The following is an 8879-nucleotide window of genomic DNA, read 5'->3' on the forward strand; positions in this document are numbered from 1 at the left end:
GGGAAAGAAAAAGCAGAGCTGTGAGAAAGGAAAGCCGGTATTGGGGTGGGGGGGATTAGAGTGAATGGGGAAAGGAAAGTAACCTATGGAAACAAGGTTGAAAGCGAGCGAGAGGGGAAGAAACAGAGGTAAGGAGAGAGCTGGATGAAGAATAGACCATGAAAACAAATAAAGGCTCAAGAGAACGAGGCCAGCAAGTTCGGGAGCGCATTTCTTTGAAGACTGATGGGGGTGGGGTCGGCTTCCTTTGAAGTCTGATACCGAGGCTCAGACATATGGTTGTGTACGAGCAGCTTCCTTTCAAGTCTGATGTGAGCAAATGGCGAGCGCGCACCCGGCGCACATTCACTGGCCATAATCCGCATTCCAAAGCCCTCTTGGCAGGATTTTCTGGTGCCCCTCTCTCGCATAGCGATTGCTTACGCAATAGCTAGGCTCGACCTAAAAAGATGGCAGACTTGAAAACTATGAAAACCTATGTTTACCAATAAGCACTTCATTTTAGAAGAAAAAAAAAACATTCATAGCATATGCAATCCGTGCCAACGTTTTCAAACTGTATAGAAAAATATGGACTACTTGAACAAACTTTGGTGACAAATTTAGTGAAATTGGGGCATAAAGCTATTTTTTTTCCACATACCCACTTAAAACTACTCTGGTAAAATAGATCACAAATCCATGAGACTCCGTTGAGAGCAAAATACACCATGTCTATCAGAACAATTACAAAATAAAGTCCTCTGAATCACAACTTGAGCAGCGGAAGGACACTAGTCAAATAAATTAGTACTTGGCCAATGCCAACCAAAACGTTGAAGTAAATGTGTTTAAGTCCATTATTTGTGGCTGGTATACATCATTTGATGGTTCAAGCTCACGTCTTAAGCCAATCCAGACCCTGGTGCGGCGATTCTCAACGCTGCAATACTTTAAAAAGGCAGTAAGGACAGTTTTCTCTTAAATATATACTAGTGAGAATGCAGATGTAATAAGATAATATTTTTGTAAAGGGCAGTAGTTTATTAACACCTATGTATTAAATAGAAGCAATGGCAAGGCCAATAGGCCTTGCCTATGCAAGAGCTAATGGCTTTGCCAATAGGTTATAGCAATACTGTACACCTGCTTGGCTGCTGTTCACCATGGCTAAAATTCAGTGAAGTAAAAGAGTGAAGTGTTGTAAAAGTCAAGTGATAAATGGAGGGAGTGGTACAGTGGAGCAAAGTTGAGTCGAGTGTCAAAGTGGACTGAAGTGTTGTAGAGTAGGTGGCAGATTGTCGTGAAGTGTTGTAAAGCAGAGAAGCAATGGGTGTTGAGTAGAGTGACATAGAGGGTGTAGTGTAGAGCGGAGTAGTGTTACAGAGTGAAGTAATGTAGAATGTAGTAGATTGTCAGCGGGGCGTGGAGTAGCATAGGAGAGTGGAATTTCAAAAAGAAGCGTACAGTGCAATAGTGTTGCAGAGTAGAATATAGAGACTTCCAGTGCTGTGGTACACAGATCGGTGTAGAGTTTATTAGTTTTGAGTAAAGTGTCAAAGAGTGCAGCAACTTGGAGTAGTTCAAGGTTGACTGCAGTGGCATGAGTGGAACAGTGCAGTGGTGCATTGTAGAGAGCATTGGCATAGAGTAGAGTTGTCAAGGGAAGTGGCAGAGTGGAGCACGGCACAGTAGAGTACGGTGTGTAGACTGGAGATTAATAAACTGGTATATGGATGGTGTGGTAGCACATGGTCTTTATACCCAACATATCTTTAAATGAAATTACCATTATATTTGCACAGACTTTTACTGATAGACATACAGCACACCAACGATAATGTGTGGAAATGTTTGCACCTACTGTATTGATTTGTTTTGAATATATAAAAAATATGTTCCACCACACTTCAGAATTGCAGATTAATGTGGTTCATTTATGCTTTACATAATCTGAATTATCGGTAGTTCATTTACAGACATTTAAATTTTGTTCTAGAAAAAAACAACATTGTTCAGCATACCTGAGTAGCAAGCACGATTGCAACACAAATCCTCTAACGTTCAAGTCAGAAAGAAAGGTAAACACCAAGCTTCCTGGAAGGCAGACATCTGACCCATCTTTGCATGCACAGCAAATCTGCAAAGATAAAAACAAGATTTAAAGGCCTGTTTACAGAAATTCAGCACTGGTGGTAAATAGGGGTTGGGCAAGAGAAGTTACAAACTAAAGCTGGACAGCCTAAAACAAATTGAGCCCACAAATAGCAAGGAAGCAAATATAAATTATAAACCACAAAGCCAATGTACAGAATGCATTCCCATGAAAGTTTTCCACATGTCCCCAAGATGTTAGCAAACCATGCTTTGACCTAAAAAATTGCTGATCAGAACAGTATTACATCGTCCGATATCTTAACTAGGGTAGCCAACTGTCTTCCAATTTGCATGTTTGCCCTGCAAAGAGGCTCCTCTTCGTCACAGAAGGGACACCCAGTATCACACATGTTGGCTCCCCTTCACTGTAAACCTTCGAAGTATAAACAGTCACTTTTTCAGCCCTTTAGGAGTTTGCCTAATTGGGAGGGTGGAGCTGCAACACAGGACAGATACTGAACAACGCAGCTTCAGCAGCACGTTCAGCTATTGAAATGCAAACCCAGTCAATTGTTGATAAACAACCCTGAATGTTAGGGACCTGCCCTGGAAGTATGCCCTTGGTGCTTATTCCATTAAGCCTGTTTAAAAGTGATGATTGGTTGTCAGAACAGTGGAGAGAGCAAGATTTGCTCAGGATCAAACTGTTTAAAGTATAACACCAGTGGTGGCAGCGTACAGGTACATGCGACAAAGACTATATGCATTTACTAGCAGCCTGTCCCAACGTTGTCTGGGTAGGAATTGCTGCCGGCCAGTAGTATATTGTTTTGTAGGATTTCGTTTTGATAGCATTTCTTATCTGTGACAGGCCTGTGAAACGCTCCGATTCACAGTGCACTGCTGATGCACTTAAGAGTGCGCATTCAGTAGTGTGTGAACTCTAGTTTCCCTACTTTATTTTTTCTTGCAATATATAGCGTGAACTCGACAACATGGCACGAGCACAATTTACATTACAGAAGAACACATTAATTTGTGGTAGGCACGGGGAGACAAAGCGATTTGCCTGGAATCACAGGATGTTGAGCTGATGCAGAGATTCGAAAGTAGCTCCCCAGCTCTAAAGTTCGCAATTCTAGAACTTGTGGCGGGAGGTTGTCTAAAAGTGTATGTCGGTGCTGGCCAGCAATGAGAGACCTGTGCATTTTTCAAATGGGTGGTAAAAAAATATGAGTATGTTGCTGGAGATGTGGGCCGCTGTGCCACCAATGTACTTACCGGGGGGAGGGTAAACACCCATTATTCCGCAACTTTCTTTCCGCATACGTTCATTACGAAAGTACCATGACTCCGCAATGCCGTTATAACGCATGGCATTATATTTTATGTTTTTTTTTCATGTTTGGATAAGGCAAGTATGAGTATGGGGTATATGTTTTGGGGTACTGAGGTACGTTATCGGGTGTTTGGGTATTTTAAGGGCTCAGATATAGTTTGGGGTTATGGGGTACAGGGGTAGTTTTAGGGATTAGGTATGGGTTTTGGGGTATTTTGAGGGTTCAGGGCTAGGTTTGGGGGTATAGGGGTATTTTTAGGATTCAGGGGTAGGTTTGAGTTTTGGGGTACAGGGGTATTTTTAGGGTTCAGGGCTGGGTTTTGGGGTACCGGGTTATTTTTAGGGTTCAGGGGTAGGATTGGGTTTTGGGGTACAGGGGTATTTTTAGGGTTTAGGGATAGGTTTGGGGTACAGGGTATATTTATAGGGTTAAGATGGGTTAGCGTTTAAGGGTGTTGGGGCATTTTAAGGAGTAAGGGTGGGTTACGATTATGAGGTGCAGGGGTTTTTAAAGGGAGCAGGGTGGGATTAGCACACGATATGAGACATGGCATGAAGGGCGGAATGTATCACACGCCCCCAGCATACGCAGACACGCCCACAAGGGACTACTTTGCTGGCACGGTTCTTTTACCTTTTAAATCTATATGGTGGGCGTATGCATAGCCTATGTCCTTCTGCTGCAACTGCCCTTCCAACGCTGTATTGGGTGTTGATTGGTGCTGTGGTTCTTGAGATTACCCGCCTCAAAGGTTTGGGCTCCCTATTATATTAGTATGGATGACCATATTTTATTTTGGTGAACATCTCATGAAAATGGGCCGGACTCCATTCCCAAAAGTAGTACCCAGTTCATTTATAAACCGCACACTTAAGAGGAGCTTTTACACCAATTGAAAACTCTCCTAATCTAATAAGACGCAGAGCAAGTAATAAAACAAGCATTGGCAAAGCCAATAGGTCTTGCATATGTGAGCTATTTGATCTGCCAATGTTTCTTAGCCACTTTCCAACATGGCTGAAAGTAAAGAATAAAAGCTGTAGGACAACCAACGCTGACCGCATCATACTGCTTTTTTCTTTTACTTTCAGCCATGCAGATCTGAAGCCAGCACCACTGTACAATATGGCTAGAAACGGTGACAAAGCCAATAGATCTCGCATAGATTGACTTTGCCAATGCTTTGTTGAGCGAGCACATCTATGCCATTGAACAGGCTACCAACATGTAAACTAATAGGATCTTAGACATGCAAGCATCGGTGAAGTTTTTGCTGGATGCTTTGCACAAAATAGCATTAGAGGTTGATCTTGGATTTGTGCCAATAAATCTTTAGTGTTACTGACAATATACATACTATAAAAAGAGTCGTCCTTAAGTGGTACACATCACAATATGATGCTAACATTCAGAATGCAAAGCCCTGTTTCAGATAAATGTATATTTTACATTTTCCAGATGTCATAATCACAGCATACTGCTTTTGAGGTGCCTGCAAGTCTGCATTCATCTAAATGGATCAGTGACTAAACCTCGAGGGACAGAATATAGACTATCCAGATATCGACGCCAAAATAGCGAGTCCCAATCTACAAATGGGTAAGTACTAAAACATCGAGTACAAAATAGCATTGTTAAAAATATAGAGAACTAAAATATCGAAATTTTTTTAAATGCATTAAAACTAATATAAAAACAATTCAATAATAAACACAAGTAAAACTTAGTTAAAATAATGTAAAGCTTAAAACGTAAAAAAATTAATTGTTTTTTACATATATTTTAACTTATTAAAAATATTCTTAATATTTTTTTAAAACATTAAAATACAATTACATATAAATAAACCAGTTATATAAATTTAAAAATATATACAATCAATCTTTTTTATGGAAATATTTTACACTACTTTAATTGTAACATTAAAAATGTTGCATAGCGTAGGGAATAAAGTTATTATTCTCACTCCAACAAGTGCAAAAGTATGGAATGTGTTGGATAGCGGGTGGGTATAAATGACTATTCCCACTCCAGCGAGTGGAACAGTAGGGAAAGTGTTGGGTAGCGTAGGGTAATAATGTAGTAGAACCACTCATAATTTAATTGAAATTATTTACCAAATGAATATTTAACATTTTATTTGCCTCCCACCATTTCCTCCTATAAACATCACCTCCAATATTGTACAATATTAATTAAGTACTTAATTAGGTAATGACAACTAATGAAATTAATAACTTTGATTATATGAATATGTATAAAAATGTAATTTAATCAATACCCACCCTGCTCCCCTAACACTCAACACCTATTTTTTTACATAACCCATCAATAAATTGTTAATTAGTATTTAATTACTGATTATTAAAAAAACATAATTATCAATTCAAAACGCATCGCTCATATTTTAATATTTAATATATTAATTAATTAATAGTAATTATTAATAACAAATGTATTAAATTATTAATTTGTAATGTTTACATTTAATTAATTATCACTTTCCTAAAAACCCAAAACCCGCTACGGAACTAATAAGCAAAAACATTAGCAATAGAAATTATTAAAAACTAAATTATTAATTTCTAATATTTAAATAAATTACTTTCCACCCTATTCTATAAACCTACAACCCGCTAGGGAACTAAAACGCAAAAATTAACAATTCATTACCGTAAAAAATTGTAACATACATTACAAAAATGTATATACTTTTAACATACTGACATAATACAATTTAAAAAAATCAATATAATTCGATATAATGACATTAGATATTACCTATATGTCGATATTATTTACAACTATATTAGGTCTATTCGATATTCTGTCCTCTATATTTTTCAATATTGTGTCCTCTCGATATTTAAAATGCTATATTTTGGGTGTTTTATCGATCTCATTATAACAGTTTATTAATATGTATGAGTCCCACCCCCTCCACCTCTTTGCTGAAATGTGAGCGCTCTATGCCACATGCGAGAAGGAAATGGGTGAATTAAGGCATATTTGCGGACAGCCCTCATACAAATCATTGTCTCTCGACGAACATCTATCACAAGGAACACGTTTCGTGGAGACACTCATGTGCTCCTTTAAGACCGCTCTCTGTGGTATGCTCAGTCATCATGGTGTAACCCAGATAAGCAGCAGTCTGCACAGATGTACTCGCGGCCACACCGGCACTTAACTGATCTGAGATTTATTGAAAGGCCAAACCAGCTGGAGTAAATCAGTCATAAGTAATTAGTCTGACACTGGTCACCTATTGGCCTTTTAGGGTAGCAGACCATTTATAAACTGAATAGTTTGCCATTATGCCACCACCTCTTTGAATACACCGCATATAATTCTAGCTGTATTTTCTGCTCTCAACCAAATAGGGAAAACCTAATTAAAAAATAAATCCTGCCATATAGTCCTACATGAAAGCACGATTTAACTCGAACAAAAAAAAGTTTTCAAAATTAAGCGAGCGTAGCATGAGCAGTCAAATATCACATGCTTCTGTGGCAAAAACCTTAAATAGGCATACAGTACACCAAAAAAAATTAAGAGGATCTCTTACAGACAGAGGCACCTTATCAACGAGGGAATGTTTCAGTAACAAGAAAACTAGCACCTCAAGAGAGTGCCTGACATTTGACCTCCGTCTTTGAAAGCCCAGCAAATATGACCAGAACGAAATCGTATTTACAGGCCTGTTTATTACAGAAAACGAGTTTGTAGAATACTGTACATACTGCTCTCGTATGGGGAGGTACGAACTCAAGCTCTACACCCTAATGCAAATAAAGCCAGCAAAAAGAAAAGCAGAACACGTGAGTTTCAAACCACAAAGCCAATGGCAAGCGATGGACAGAATGCATTCGTAGGTTAACTTTCAGAAATTACACAAGATGTCTTTTTGCATAACAGATAGTAGTTCTGTCTGGTAGGTTGCAAAAAAGGGACTACCCAATAGCACACCATCTGATCAAAATGGGAAACTGGGTATATATAAAAATAAAAGTCTATCCGTTTACCCAGGTTCCATGTCCTCCGGGAGTCGGTAGATATTCGGCAGTGTACAAGGAAAATATGCAGAATGTAACGCAAAAATGTTTCTAGGTTTAATGGTTCGAAGGATTATAATTAAAAAAAAACGAAGTACCACGTTGCGGTGTAGTGAAATGCCCTTTACAAAAGTTGAAGGGTCACATATCTGTTGCATATTGCTGTATTCGGCTGTTAAACTGGTACTAAGGTGTAACCAATGTGCAGTTTTAAGTGTAAAAAAACAAAATAATCTGGTACTGGCATCGCAAAGTCGGCTGCATTAATCAGCATGATTTGCCTTTTCTTCTGGTCATAATTTACATAATCATGCCGCATAATTCGGCCCTTCCTGCCGCGTAATTTCAGTGGCCCGGATTAGAACCCAAACCTAATATGAATAGCAATCGCACGCGATACTATAAACCTCTGACATGTCTGAAGTCTCGATTTAAAGGAGTTTATTAAAACCTCAAAAATCAGCTCATATTTTTACCCGAAACAAACATTATTGCACCCCTTGCAAATAGTCCTAGCAAATCTAAACTTGACACCTATTGATTACGGTTTGGCACACCTTTAGAAATACCACCGTTCACTTTGCCATCATCAAACTTGCACTTCCAGCTTACAACTGCTGAGAAATGTTGACCAAAGCCGCGGTCATCTTTACACACAATGGTGTCACACTGCCGCCACGTCTTACTTGCCAACCACGAATTTACATCAAGATTTGCCAAACATGTATATCAAGACGAGCGAGGTGTTCCGTTTAACCTTTGCAAAAATTACAAATAAACGGCTAAACGCCACTTTAAAAGGCAGCTTAAGAACTTTCTAAAGTTTTAAATACCGAGTCGAAAACTAGACTATAGCAAACTCAAATCGAATAACAAGAGCTACCAGTATGACAGGAATACTAAAGAAAACCAGCACTACCGGACTTACATTAGTGAATACATAGTATTACTTCGTCACGAACGATCTACACGGTACAAGTTGTAACCACACGAAAGTGAAAAGAGGTTAGACCAAGTCGAGCCAATCATTTAAATAGATTTTTTTTTTTTTAAGCGAAAGACTCGCCCTCCAATCCGAGGCCTTTTCAATCTTTCATCTACCAAGCTGTCGGATTGGTTCTGACACGAAATAGGAAATGACGCACAATAGCTAGCGTAAACTAAAGGAGTCACATCTAAAGCTATAGGGATTTATCAACTACGGCTTCGGAACGAGGCCAAGACCATGCAAAAGAAAAAAATTACCATGTGTTTGTAAAATGAATACTGTATGTTTTATTTTATATTTCTTCTCAGTGTAAGTGATGTAACATAATGCACATAAGAATACATTTTGTGGTTATGAATAGCGCTATGCACTTCAGTCTATCTCTTGGTTGAATACTGTAAATTACCCTGTGAGCAGTGC

The 8879-nt window shown here is 38.7% G+C and overlaps 1 long non-coding RNA gene across 3 annotated transcripts in view; it reads right to left on the bottom strand.

Moving 5' to 3' along the window:
* Nucleotides 1-8516, bottom strand: part of LOC147727363 (uncharacterized) — a 46911-nt gene extending 38395 nt beyond the window's left edge. For all 3 annotated transcript variants that reach the window (XR_015309327.1, XR_015309326.1, XR_015309325.1), the window contains exons 1-2: nt 8400-8516; nt 2004-2119 (exon numbers count right to left, since the gene is read on the bottom strand). This is a non-coding gene — a long non-coding RNA (uncharacterized LOC147727363). The remainder of the gene's footprint in view (nt 1-2003; nt 2120-8399) is intronic.
* Nucleotides 8517-8879: the final 363 nt, after the last annotated feature.

Source organism: Lissotriton vulgaris, chromosome 3_1, assembly GCF_964263255.1.
Source record: "Lissotriton vulgaris chromosome 3_1, aLisVul1.2, whole genome shotgun sequence".
NCBI classification, from domain to species: Eukaryota; Metazoa; Chordata; class Amphibia; order Caudata; family Salamandridae; genus Lissotriton; species Lissotriton vulgaris.